The sequence below is a fragment of the Lithobates pipiens genome, unplaced genomic scaffold (assembly GCF_037356315.1).
Source record: "Lithobates pipiens isolate NorthernLeopardFrog02 unplaced genomic scaffold, aLitPip1_a1.2 Scaffold_8, whole genome shotgun sequence".
NCBI lineage: Eukaryota > Metazoa > Chordata > Amphibia > Anura > Ranidae > Lithobates > Lithobates pipiens.
The window spans coordinates 491,190,566-491,205,097 of NW_027507903.1; the positions used below are offsets into that span (position 1 = coordinate 491,190,566).

Here is a 14,532-nt window from a genome sequence, read left to right on the forward strand (position 1 = left end):
ATTTTCCAGCAGGCTAGGTCTGACGGTCTTTCCGACAGACTTTCGGCGGAGTTCCAACGGATTTTCCGAACGAATGGACTTGGCCACACACGAAAGCCCATTCAAAAGTCTGTTCATTTGTTTTGACCGTGATGACGTAAGACGGGACTAAAAAAGAAAGTTCAATAGCCAGTAGCCAATAGCTTCCCTTGCGTTGTATTTGGTCCGTCGGACCAGCATACAGACGAACGGTTTTGATAACATTCATAGGCTATTCTTGCATGTCCATGGTGCATCACATGCGAAACGCGGGGAATTGGTTCTACCCTTAGATGCGTTAAAAGCCTTTGACACTGTGAGTTGGTCCTTCCTATGGGAAGCTATGGCACGGATGGGTTTTGGTTCACACTTTGTCCAGTGGGTTTGGCTATTATAAGCAGGTTTCATACCTGGATGTCCCTGCCTCTCAATCTAATTGGCCGCATAAATATATTTAAGATTATTTTCTTAACAGAATTTCTTTATTTTCGAACTGCCCCAGTTTTTCTCCCTTAAAAAAAAAAAATAAATAAATAAAAAAAAAACTTTTGCGAAAACAGTCGCTGGCCTTATATAGCCAGATGTTCACTAGAGGCGGCTAAGGCCGCAGGAGGCCTGGCCGAACTTAACAAATGTATTTATTGTTTCCCAACTCGCCTACATCCATGCTTGGTTACACTCTGACCCCCAGACTCCCTCCACCGTGCTCTGGACGATGCTCCTTGGACCTTCTAACTTTCTCAGGGGGCAAGCTACATGGGTTAAGGAGTTCTGGGGGCTCCAGATTCTCTCCTGTTGTCAGTTTTATGGCTTGGAGGGAGTGGGGGGGGGGGGGGGATTCTGACACAGTCCTCTTTAGGTATCTTGCCACAGACCCCCTTGTGGCAGAATCCTAATCTCCCTGAGCTCTTTGGTCACCCGGACTCGCCATGCTGGGGTCGATTTGGAATTACTCATCTCTCCCTTTATAGTTGAGGGTAATACCTTACTACCGTTTGGATGCACTCGGACATAAATATGGTCTTGACAACAAATTATTTTTTAAATGTCTTTTACTAAGACATGTCATTTGGGCACAATTTGGGTCGTTGACCATTGAGCTCATGGACCTCTTATCATTTCAGGAGATTGCCAAGTTGGTGACCTTTTATGGTCACCTCCAGTTGGTAGGGGTGTATCCTTTCCAGAACTTTCATCGCAAATGGCTGCTGTCAATGCCTGAGCTTTCTGAAGAGGACTGGGAAGAGGCAACCAAGATATGTTTTCAGGATATAATCAGCACTGCTGACCTACTGATTTAATTTAAGTTCATGCATCACCTGCATTACACACCAGCCAGGCTGGTTCAGATGGGATTGGATCGGGATATTGCATGTGCTAGATGTGATATGATTGCTGCTGTGTTTTTTTTTTTTTTTTTCATGTTTTGGAGCTGTTCTGGACTCTTGACCTTTTTGGAAGGATCTATTTGCTTTTTTTGACCACGAGCTTTATTTACAGATACCTCATACCCCAGAGGTTAGACTCTTAGGACTTCTTAATGATCATGTTCCTCGTATACGCTCCAGGACTTTGTTATGTATACTGTTATTTTATGCATGTAAAACCATCTTATTGCATTAGAAGGATGTGGGGCCTCTTTAGGCCCATGCCTTCTTTAATGCCACTCATGAAGTTCGCCCCAAATTCAAATTGATATATAAAAGTAGGGAATGCCCTAAGAAATTCACCAAAATATGGCAACCATGGCTGGATGTCCCGGAGGATTTCTGGGGAGATGTCCTTTCCTCACAACTCAGTGAGTCTTCCACTAATGTAACTCAGGAATAGTGATCTGAAGGTTGCCTACACAATCGGAGATTGTTCTTTGTGGAATTTTCTGCTACATAGGGGGACCTTGAAAATCTGCTGTTGATATGGGGTTGTATGAGGTGTGGGGTCTTTCTGTTCCTTCACGGACTACCAGCTCGGTCTAAATTAATTAGTACAAGACTTGGCATAGTCATAAGCACTTTACACGCCTGTAATGTTGTGTTTTTTTTATATTTATTTTGCTGTAAAAGCAAAATAAACACCTTTCAAAAAATGATTGAGTCAGGCCCCTTTCACATGAGAGCTCTGATCGGGTCTGGCTGTCTGTTTCTCTGTCGGACCCGATCAGACCCTCCATTCTACTCTTTGGAATGCCAGGTGTAAATACAATTGTCTGTTTACACCTCTGGGTCCAATCTGACGAAAAAAAAGGAAGGGGACCTGTTCCCCTCTGGACAGGTGGATCGAATCAGAGGGCAGCTGGTTGTAAATGGATAGCTGGTCTGTTTACATCCGGCTGCCCATAGGGGAGTGTGTGTGTCACACTGTATACATGGAGCAGAAATAAACCTGTCCTCTGACCTCCTCTGCTCAGCAATGGATCTGCGGACAGGGCCCTTTGTATCTGTACCATATTTAGCCCAGAGAGTAATAGACACCCAAGTCAGAGTTTGTTTCAGATTTTGATAACTGTCCTCACATGGTCTGCCGATGACACTGGAACAACTACTGGTGAATTTCCTGCCAATTGCTGTAATGTCAGATTGAGGCTCTGGATTCCCCATTATTCTTCTTTTATTGAATTTTAACTGCTTCATTCACTGACACAGCCCTGCTTTGTGCGGCTCAATAAGAGGCATTTTACAGCCAGTCACAAGCTCTGTCATGTGTCTCTGCACAACGAGTCTTGTGAAAAGCGTATTTCTACTATTTCCTGTGACCATCACACCCTCCCCCCTTGCTTTAAAGGAGAACTCTACTGAAATCAGAGCAAAATACCTCTGAGTATCCTTTGGTGGAAGCTGCTATTCTTTAGTGCCTCGGCTGCATTATACCTTTTATACGTACAGGAAAATAATATCGCTCTGAGCAAAGCTAAATAAAAACGACTAGCATGGTGTCAGAAACTGTCCTCTTCCGGCTCAGCTTTGTCACACAGGTATTTTCCATTTCCCTTCATGTTGATATTTTTCATAATATATATATATATATTTTTTTATACCCTCTCTGTGTTTTGAAATGTTTGTCATTTTTTTTTATGCTTGTATAAATAGTTCAGGCACAGCATGAATCAAAATGACTTGCATGAGAAATTGAACTTTCTAGGTCTGAGTTTTCCAGCCCGGGCACTCCTTCTGTATATTCACCCAGACACTGGGCACCCTGTCTGTATCTTCCATCTAGAGCCCGGGGGCCCCGTCTGCCTTGTTCTCTGTTCACATATGACTACTTAGCTGCATTTGTCATATGCATGAAGCTGAATAGCACTTTATTTAGTAAAAATCGCCCACCATACTACAAGTGATTGATTGTGCCGGTGTCTTGCTGAGAAAGTTCCCCTGTCAGATAAGGACCCCCCCCCCCCCGTATTGCGCATGCGTTGCGCTTGCGCAGTACGAAAGACTACGGAGCCCCCGAAAGTCTCCGAAGATGAACAGCTATTCGTCAGCTCTACATGGTGCCTGCGCACTACATTCTGCTCTAAGTCCAGGTTCAAGCCCCACCATCCACGTGGACATAGAGTTAGAATATTAATATGCCGAGCGAAGCGAGGCCGTGCCTGAAGCGTGGCGAGCGGCCTTGTTACAAAGTGGTGTTTTTTTTTAATTTATTTTTTTAGAATAGTGTTCGCATGCAGGCGCCATGTACAGCTGACTCACAGGTGTTCAGCTTCGGCTATTTTTGGTGTCTCTGTTGTGGTTCCTACCTGCGCAGTACAGGGGGGGTCATTATCTGCCGGGGGGGGGACTTTCTCGGCAGAACACCGGCACGCTTTACACAGGCACGGTCCCCTGTTGTCATTGGATCGGCAGGAATCTTGAGTTTATGTAGACAGAAAGTGGCTGAAAGCATGATCCACCGCCCCCCCCACCTTCTTCTTTCTTTTTTTTTATTTTTATTTTTTTGTGATGGTGTTTTAGCAATCTAAATGTCCTCCACTTGGGGCTTAGGTCTACTTTAATCAGTTGTGGGCTATAGGTGTACTACACATGGATGGACCTGGAACAGAGTCACAAATGGACCAGGATGACCCTAATGACAATCAACACAAACAGCAGTAAAATCCTGATAGGAATTTTAATCCCTCTCCGCTCCATTTTAAACAAAAAAACAAAAAACTAAAAAAATTTGCTTTTGTTATGCTTTAACCACTTCTTCAATACCCAACACAACAATACCCAGGCCAATTTTCAGATTTCAGTGCTGTCATGCAAGACTTGGGCCCCTTTCACACTGGGGCGGTTTTCAGGCGCTATAGCACCTGGAAAAAAACGTCCCTTTTCACTCCAGTGTGAAAGCCGGAGGGCTCTCACACTGGAGCGGTGCGCTAGCAGGACAGTGAAAAAAGTCCTGCTAGCCGCATCTTTGGAGCGGTGTATTCAACGCTCCTACCCATTGAAATCAATGGGGCAGCGCGGCTATACCGCCGGCAAAGCGCCGCTGCAGCAGCGCTTTGCGGGTGGTTTTAACCCTTTTTCAGCCGCTAGCGGGGATTAAAACTGCCCGCTATCGGCCACAGAATGCCACTAAAAATAGCAGCGTTTTACCTCCGACGCCCGCGCTGCCCCAGTGTGAAAGGGGCCTTAGGCTTAATCCTCTCCTGAACAATTTAACTTGACAGATAGTAACCCATGTTTTAAACGTCCATTTTGCCACGCTTACATGCCGCGTTTTGCTGCGTTTAGAAGTGTTTGAAAAAAAAAAAGATTTTTTTTTTTTTTTTTTTTTTTAAATAGCCAAAAATGAAAAATGCCTGTAAACCAAACGCGGCCAAATGTGAGTTACTGCGTTTAGCTGTGTTTTTAGAAGTGTTTGGCGCTTGAAATGCCTCTAAACTCAGCGTCTGAACTAATTTTTTTTTTTTCTTTTTGCTTTCCAAAAAAAGGCCTCTAAACTGAACTACCTGGAGAGGACTATAAATGACCCTGTGTACATGTACTGATAAGATAACATGGAAGAAAGTTTCAGAGGCAGTTTAAAAAGTCCAACTGCTCCTAAACGTCCGTCTGTTTAGCAGCAGCAGTGTACATGAGGCCTACCTGTATCCTAATGAAGTTTTATTTATTTTTTATCAGCTTTTGAGACAGTACTTTCTTTCGGTAGTATTTAATCACCCCTGGGAGTTTGTTTTTGTTCTTTTAGTGAATATTGAAAAATACCTACATTTTTGCAGGGAAAAAAAAGTGTTTATTTTTTTTCCTCCATAATTCTTGTTTATTTACATACTGTCACCAATACAGTGAGGGCCATCATATGACTGTTGTGGTGATCAGGGATACTGACTGGTGATAGTCTGGAACAAAAATAATTTTTTTTTTTCATGATTTACATGCTGTGACCAGAGCACTGCAGTGTGACCATAGTGACACTGTACTATGGGCAAGTGATCAGGATTTTATTTATTTTTTTACACTGCCCCAAAGGACTTTTCTTTCTGTTCTTGTTTGCTTTTGGTTGCACTCTTATCTGGTCAGCTCTTGAATTCTGTTTTATTCACCACACTTATTGCAAAAAACCTGCCAAACCACTTAAAGTTGATGTTTGAATAAAATAAAACTGCATTTCAGTGAGGCTGACACCACTATTCAGAACTTGAAGCTTTGCTGCTTCCTGTGTCTCCTATCTACTCGCTGGACTATGGAAGAGAAGAGTCTTGTTTGGACTTGGGTACGGCAGAGTTCTTATTTATTACAGGTACTGATATAGCACCTTCAATTTGCGTGTGTGTGAGATATATTCATGTTCAACCCAGCAGGTTGAAAGAAAAAAAAAAAACCTGACGGCTTCGGTCGGAGCCACTGTACTAACAATCTGATGTTAGTACAGTGATCTCCACTGCTGTTCTATTGTGTTCTGCCAGGGGGACGACCCCCTCCTACTAGAACACTCCAGTTGGCACTCCATTGGCTGATCAGGAGCTGGTCGGCTGCTGGTTTTCCAGCATGCTCGTCAAACAGAAGCCAGTTCGGCTGCCATACGCACGGGCCAAATGTCGGCCAGTTTTTATTGAAACAGCAGATGTTGCCCGACATTCGGCCCATGTGTACTAGGCTTAAGGGTCTTTAAAGAGGAGGTCCACCTAAAATAAATAAATAAAAAATAAATAATTTTAAAAGCTAAATACTGTAGCTGCTGACTTTTAATAAATGGACACCTACCTGTCCCAGGATCCAGTTCTCGGCAGTTGGGAGGGTGAGGGAATCAGGAAGTGAAACGTTGCAGGTTCCCTACTGCGCATGCGTGAGCACGCGCATCCTAACTAGTCCCCCGCTTTCTCCCCGGACCTGTGTGTTTTCCAGGAGGGGGGGGGGGGGGGGGTGGCACGGTGGTGACGGGAAGGGCCGTGTTCCCGGAAGTGGGTGCAAATACCTGTATTATAGAGGTATCTGCAAACCCCCCCCCCCCCCCCCCTGAAAGGTGCCAAATGTGACACTAGAGGTGGGGGGAGAGTGTTCCGAAAGGCGGAGGTTCCGCTTTAACTCGTATTCATACATACACATGTTTGGGCCCGTTTAAACAGGAGCCATAGTGTCTTTGGATTGTGGGAAAAAGCTGAGTTCTTAGTTGCAATAGTAGGATTTTCTAGTATTGAATAATCAGTTGTTTCTGTTCCTTATAGCTGCAGAACAGGAAAAGATTTTTTTTTTGTTGTTTTTACTGTGTCAGCAGTCAAAGTGCTTTGGGTTCCTCTTGGAATTCTGTTTCGATTTCATCAACTGAACTTTGTTTTGAGGGTGATGGAGTACAGAATGTAATTGGCGAATCTGGAACCAGCATGGTTAAAATGGCAATGATTATAATCGTTTTTTTGTTCTCAGTATTACCCATATTTATTTGATTATTGTTCATTGTGGTGTTTATTTTTGTTCATTATTTATTTATTTTTTTAAAGGCTGTTACTCGGTCAAATTTAAGGCGCATTTACACCAGGAGCAATGGGACTGACTAGGACTGCAACTAAGGCGGCGTACACACGCGGGGACTGTCTGCCGAAACTAAGTTCGTCAAACAGTCCGCTCAAACTTTTGAATGAACGAACACGCCCACACACGGCACTTTTTGAGCGGACAAATACGGCAAACTTTGTTCGTCGTACTAAGTCCGCGCAACTTTTGAAATGAGCGGACTCGCCCACACACGAGGCAACAGTCCGCTCATTTCGAGTGCGTGTGCAGGTAGGCGGGGCCCGCGACGGAGACGTTGCGGGCTCCGCCGCCTGGAATGGACTTAAAGGGGAACCCCAACGCCGAAAAAAATCGGCGTGGGAGTCCCCCCCAAAGTCCACAACAGACCCTTGTCCGAGCACGCTACCCGGCCGGCCAGGAAAGGGGGGCGAGCGAGCGCGCCCCCCCTCCTGAGCCGTACCAGGCCGCGTGCCCTCAACATGGGGGGTGCCTTGGGGAAGGGGGGGCCGCGCGGCCCCCCCACCCCAAAGCACCTTGTCCCCATGTTGATGAGGACAAGGGCCTCTTCCCGACAACCCTGGCCGTTGGTTGTCGGGATCTGCGGGCGGGGGGCTTATCGGAATCCGGGAGCCCCCTTTAATAAGGGGGCCCCCGGATACCGGCACACCCACCCTATGTGAATGAGTATGGGGTACAATGTACCCCTACCCATTCACCTGTAAAATAATAGTACCCAAAAAAAAAACACAACACACGAGATAAAATATTTTATTGCACAGCTCCGGGGGTCTTCCGTCTTCGGGGGTCTTCTCGCCGGACTCCTCCGCTATCTTCTTGTATCTCTTCTTCTTCTTCTTCTTCTTCTTCTTCTTGTTCTTCTTCTTCTCCAGGAGATGTTGACACGTCGCTCTCTCCGGCCGGAATGCCAGAGCCGCGCTGAGCGGCCACTTATATAGTGACAATGGGGCGGTGTCACATGGTATATGTCACATGGGTTGATGTCACATGGGGACTATGACATCGTAATGGGGCGGGGTCACCATGTGACCAACCCATGTGACACCGCCCCATTGTCACTATATAAGTGGCCGCTCAGCGCGGCTCTGGCATTCCGGCCGGAGAGAGCGACGTGTCAACATCTCCTGGAGAAGAAGAACAAGAAGAAGAAGAAGAACGGAAGGCGGCGGCGACGGCGGCGAAAGAAGACCGGGCCACCGCCTGCAAAAGAGCTATAAGAAGGCGCGGTGGCCCGGCAGAAGAACCGAAGAGGGGGACAGGACCCCCGAAGTCGGGAGAAGAGGCCGGCGGCGGGGAGGAAGAAAGCCAGACTCCTCCGCTAGCAAAAGAGCTACAAGAATATAGCGGAGGAGTCCGGCGAGAAGACCCCCGAAGACGGAAGACCCCCGGAGCTGTGCAATAAAATATTTTATCTCGTGTGTTGTGTTTTTTTTTTGGGTACTTTTATTTTACAGGTGAATGGGTAGGGGTACATTGTACCCCATACTCATTCACATAGGGTGGGGGGGCCGGTATCCGGGGGCCCCCTTATTAAAGGGGGCTCCCGGATTCCGATAAGCCCCCCGCCCGCAGACCCCGACTACCAACGGCCAGGGTTGTCGGGAAGAGGCCCTTGTCCTCATCAACATGGGGACAAGGTGCTTTGGGGTGGGGGGGCCGCGCGGCCCCCCCTTCCCCAAGGCACCCCCCATGTTGAGGGCACGCGGCCTGGTACGGCTCAGGAGGGGGGGCGCGCTCGCTCGCCCCCCTTTCCTGGCCGGCCGGGTAGCGTGCTCGGACAAGGGTCTGTTGTGGACTTTGGGGGGACCCCCACGCAGATTTTTTTCGGCGTTGGGGTTCCCCTTTAAGTCCATTCCAGGCGGCGGAGCCCGCGACGTCTCCGTCGCGGGCCCCGCCTACCTGCACACGCGCTCGAAATGAGCAGACTTCCCTCCGAGCGGGAACAGTTTGCTCATTTCGAAAGTGGCCTACACACGGGCGGACTGTTCGCTCAAACCAAGTTTCAGCGGACAGTTTTTCGGAATTTCCGAAAAACTTTGTTCGTCAAACTGTCCGCTGAAACTGTCCGCTGAAGCCCCACACACGAGCGGACTGTCCGCTGAAACACTGTTCAGCGGACAAAGTTGAGCCAACAGTCCGCCCGTGTGTACGCGGCCTAACAGTTATTTTCGTAATCGATTAGTTAGCCGATTTTTTTTTTTTTTTTTTTTTTTTTTTTTTCGATTAATTGGACGATAACCTTAGAATAAAGTGTGGTGCATGATTTAGTTAATATGTAAAGTTTAAAGTGATGTTGCCACCAAAAAATAAAAAGTTGTTTTAAAATGCTTTAAAAAAAAAAAAATAATTGGTAAAAAAAAATGTTTTTACTCACCTCTAAATACCTGTTGCTAGGGGGTCCCTCGTAGTTTGCCTTCTTCCTTGCCCAGGCTGGTGACATCACTTCCCCCTCATGCCGCACAGTCACCTGGGACTTGTCACATGTCCCAGGTGATTGTATGGCGTATCACAGCACCCTGCTCCGCTCGCGCATGCGCAGTGGGTGCCCGACTGTGGAGCCACAGCCCGGTGCCCACAGTACGCATGACGGCGCCGCGAGCAGAGCGGGGAATGAGGGGGGGCTTCGTTCCCCCGCATCGCTGGACCCTGGGACAGGTAAGTGTCCGATTTATTAAAAGTCAGCAGCTGCAGTATTTGTAGCTGCTGACTTTTTTAAAAAAATTTTTTTTTTTTTTTTTTTTTTTTTTTTTTTTTGGGGTACCCCACTTTAAAATAGAAGGCAATTTATTCTTAAATATCACCTATGCAGTGGTAAATCTAAATATCTAGATATATGGTTAAGGGAGCAAAATCTCGAATCCACCCAAAAAACAGAAGAGATATACTGTATATACTATAAGAGGTTGAATCTGGTAAATTATCATCAGACTCAGAGTGGTTTTTTGTATTTTTTTTTTTTTTTTACATTTTTTTTTCCCTTTAAAAAAACAAAGACTGTTTTGCTAGATTTTCAGACAAAACTGTAATATATATGACAACTTCCCTTGTCATAGGCAGGTGGCTTAATAAAAGCTACCTGTGCCTGCTTTCACTTATGCTGGCCATACAAAACGATGTCTTTCTTCAAAACAAATTACATTTTAAGAACATTTGTTGGATTTTTCTAATCGCTAATGGGGTCAAATCGATTTTGTTTTCCACAACACTGACGGGAAAAGCCAACAGTGACGGGTCACACCTTTTATGCTGTGTATTTGCACACACGCTTTTTGCTGCGAGTTGCATTTTTTTAATGCTTTTTTTTTGCCAGTTTGTTGCTGGGCAGATTAAAAAAAAAAAAAAAAAAAAAAAAGAAAATTGCTGCAAAAGCGCACTACATGTTTTTTTGCAGCTTCTCCATTGAAGTCTGTGCGTTTGAAAAAAAGTCCTTGACCCTTTCCAAATATGCAGTGGCTGAAAAAAGCATAGATGGGAACATGTTCCATAGGAAATTACTTTAAAATTAACTAGTGCGTTTCTGCAAAAAGCACCAAAAAACCATAGGTGTGAACCAGGCCTAGACATTTAGTAGCAGTAGCTAAATCTGTCATCATGGGGTTTAATAAAATAAAATTAGCCCTTTTTATAGTACAAAAAGATAATTGCTACCATAAGGGGTTTATTAATACTGTGAAAGTGATAAAATATATATACACAGCCGGAAGTAGGCTATATGGGCATTTTAACTAGTCAGACCTGAATCTATATGAAGGGAGATAGAAATCTTTTATAATAAAGTTTTCATGGATATGATCATTTTAAATGCATAATACTGGTGAAAGTTTTACTTTAAATATAATTGTAATGCCTTCACTTACCTCCTGTCTATTTACCTCCACCTTCTCTGGGTTCAGAAGCTGATCTTCCCTGCATACAGTCTTTAACCACTTCCCTCCCGGTCAATAGCATATTGACGTCTGTGAAGTGGTTTTGTTATCCTGACTGGTCGACATGACGTTCAGCAAGATAACATGCCGGTGCGCATTGATTATCAGCACAGCCCCATCAGATGTGAAAAAAGGTACCCAGTCAGTGCCCCCTCAGCATCGCCTATCAGTGCCCAATAAAGTGCCAATTAGTGCTCACCACAGTGCCCATTACATTGCCAAACAGTGCCCTACAGTAATGCCTGTCAAAACCTCTTGAGGAAACCCATCAGTGCTGCCCATCTGTGCCGCCTGTAGGTGCCCATCAGTGCTGCATATGAGAGCTCATCAATTCTACATATCAGTGCCTACTCATCTGTGCCCATCAGTGAAGGAGAAATCTAAACTTATTTTTTAATTTTATAATTAATTTTATTTTTTTCAAAAATGTTGATCTTTTTTAGTTTGTTTAGCAAAAAATAAAAACCCCAGTGGTCATCAAATACCACCAAAAAAAAGCTCTATTTGTGGGAAGAAAATTATAAAAAAAAAATTTGGGCACAGTGCTGCACAATTGTCATTCAAAGTGCGACAGCGCTGAAAGCTGAAAATTGTCCTGGGCAGGAAGGGGTCAAAGTGTCTGGTATTGAAGTGGTTAACGTGATTTTATTATTAATTATATTTTTTTTAACAAACATATTATACTTACCTGCTCTGTGTAATGTTTTTTGCACAGAACATCCCTGATTCTCCTCTTCTAGTGTGTCCCACCAGCACTTCTGGCTTCTCCTGCCTTCAGAGTGCCCCTAATAGTATAGAGTGCCCCTATAGCAAGGTAAAAAAAAAAAAAAACGTTTTGCCTTTTTAGAACCACTCGCTTCCTGCCCAGGACTACAGGTCCCACGTGGCATTGCTTCTCATGCATTAATATACGGGATTTATATAGCGCCAGCAATTTAGGTAGCGTTTTACAACTTGAGGGTAGACAGTACAAATACAATACACTTTAATACAGTAGGAATCGGAGGGCCCTGCTCCTTTTAGAGCTTACAATCTAAACACACATTCACAAGTTCTCAGGCACCTACTGACATGTATGGAGGGTGTACTGAGCTGTATGTGTGCTGCATTGTATTACCAGATATGTAAACAAATGTATTCTGTATGCAGGTAAACTAATCGGCTGACCGATTAATTGATTATAAAAATAGTTGTCAACTATTTTTCATAATCGATTAGTTGCTTTGGCCCTAGACTGCATTGAGTGGCTATTCCAATGTAGTCCCACCACGAGACAAGGCAAAATGCTTCATCTCCTGTGGTTGGTTTACACCACCATGTTGCGGGGATGTGCAGGTGCTGTGTTCTGAAAGAATGTATGGCTGGCTATATATATCCCCCCCCCCCCCCCCCCCATGTAGTACGGGGGTCTTCCATCGCCTTGCACCGTGAAGTGGCCAAAGGTTTTGGTTTCTGCCAAAAAAATAAAAAATTTGTATAGAAACAGCAAGTAAGTCCTCTTACCCCTGTTTTTGTGACTATGGCAGTCATAGTTTGCATATTTTGTAAAAACTTAGCTGGAAATGGGGACACAGCTTTTCAAATCTTTAAAAAAAAAAAAAAAAAAAAGGTCTAAGCTTTTCCTAAAACATACATGATCCATATCCCAATTATACATAATATATTCCAGTCTGAAAATTCTTTTATTAAGGTAAAATTGTATTGCTAATTTTGGCATTGGATGGAATTGTACATGAACACATTTGGCTGCGCTTAGATAGCGGTAGCTGTGTTACAGACACAGTGTTACTGTATTCATTTCCTCTCGGGTCTGTGTTGGAAGATTTGAAGTGTTGGCTATCTCTGTTCCCCATCTTTCGCATGTCGAATTTTAGCTTTTTCAGACGTGTTGGGCTTCCTGTTAAGTTCTGTGGTTGGGTACTAACTTCAAACTGACACAATTCTTTTCAGACACAGATGTATATAAACAATACAATTATTATAGATCTTATTAAACAATCTTCAAATGGTGTACTTTATACTGTACATAACGTGGATAAAGTAAAACTGGAAAACGCTGTGGTGTGTTTTCATATAAAAAAAAATGTTCTTGACAGGCAATGACCAAGAGATGAGCAAACAGGACTGTCTGCATGAAATTATTCATTTATGTTTGAAGACGGAGATCCTTCCAGGTCCTTAAACAAAAGCAAACAGTACTCTGCTGCAGTTGAAGAGGTAGTATACTCCTGTGTCCTAAAGCCTGTTCCAGTGCTGCAGCCGCCAAAAGACTCTTCATCACTTGAGACCTCAGGGAGTAGTGGATGCCTGTGCCCCCTCACTATGCGCTATCGGGGCAGTGCTCGACAAATCCAAGGTCGCCATGTCAACTAGAAACTGCATCCTGGCACCTAGGGTTTTGTCATCCTATTCATATTCACTGTTGCAGGGATGCACAATTTGTATCCCCGACGCCCGCGACATGCAGCTCCAAGGCCAGGAAAGAATGTAATGCAGTGCAATCTGCATTACATTCAGTGGAACACAGGGGAGACATGCCAGGGCTTCATTAAAAAGAACCTGCCATCAGGTCACAGCGGACTTTTTGTGATGGGGGGGGGGGGGGGAAATTACAAAACGTAGTGGTTGTAAAGGCACAATGTTTTTTACCTTCATGCAGTCTATGCATGAAGGTAAAAAAAAAAAAAAAACCTGTGTGCAGGAGCGCCAGCCTCCCGAATACTTACCCGAGCTCCCTCTCGATCTAGCGATGTCCACGCGAGCCTTGCCTCTCTGGGGGACTCGCACGCCTGATTGGCTCAATGGCTGCCACTGCTGTCAATCATAGCCAGTACGCCGATCAGGAAACGGAGGGGGTGTGTCCGAGGCACAGTTCTGTCTGAATGGACACACAGAGCAGCGGCTCAGCTTGGGTATCCCCATAGAAAGCCGCTTGCTGTGAGTGCACTGGGCAGGAGGAAGGGGCCAGGAGCGCCGACGTAGGACCCAAGAAGAGGAGGATCCTGGTTGCTCTGTGCAAAATCATTGCACAGAGCATGTAAGTATGTTTTATTTTTTTAGTAAAAAACATTACTTTAAAGAAGAGTTCAACCCAAAAGAAGAAATTCCGCTTTAAGCACTTCTTACCCCCTGACATGCCACATTTGGTTTTGACAGGTACCCAGCTCCCACGTCTTTTCCCAGCCCCCTAGGTGGCCCCTCCCTGCAATCTTCTGGGACACGTCACAGGTCCCACAAGATTGCACGGGCAATAATTTTATTTTAATAAACACAGAACAGGGTGGAACTCGGCTTTTAAAAAAAAATATATATTTATATTATACTGATTAAAATATATTATATAAATATATCACATACACATCACTGCTGTGTCCTGTGGTAACAAAGGGGTTTCAGGATAGCGACATGCCATGTGGTGAGGCATCTGAGACTATTTTGTAAGCATCAAATGCAGCAGACTCTGAGGCTGGGTTCACATCGATGTGAATTGGATGCCAATTTCCCCACATCCAATTCACATTCACATCACTTTTGCCTCCGTTTCAGACCCAGATTCAGGCAAAGATTCTGCCCTGATTCATCCCTGAAACGGAGAACTGGGACAGGCTGTGCAATCCGCAGCTGGTTTAGGT

The 14,532-nt window shown here is 44.8% G+C and overlaps 1 protein-coding gene across 1 annotated transcript in view; it reads left to right on the plus strand.

The window, feature by feature from the left end:
* The window catches only part of TM7SF3 (transmembrane 7 superfamily member 3), a 43,179-nt gene that overhangs the window by 14,223 nt on the left and 14,424 nt on the right, over window positions 1-14,532 (plus strand). The window lies entirely within an intron of this gene.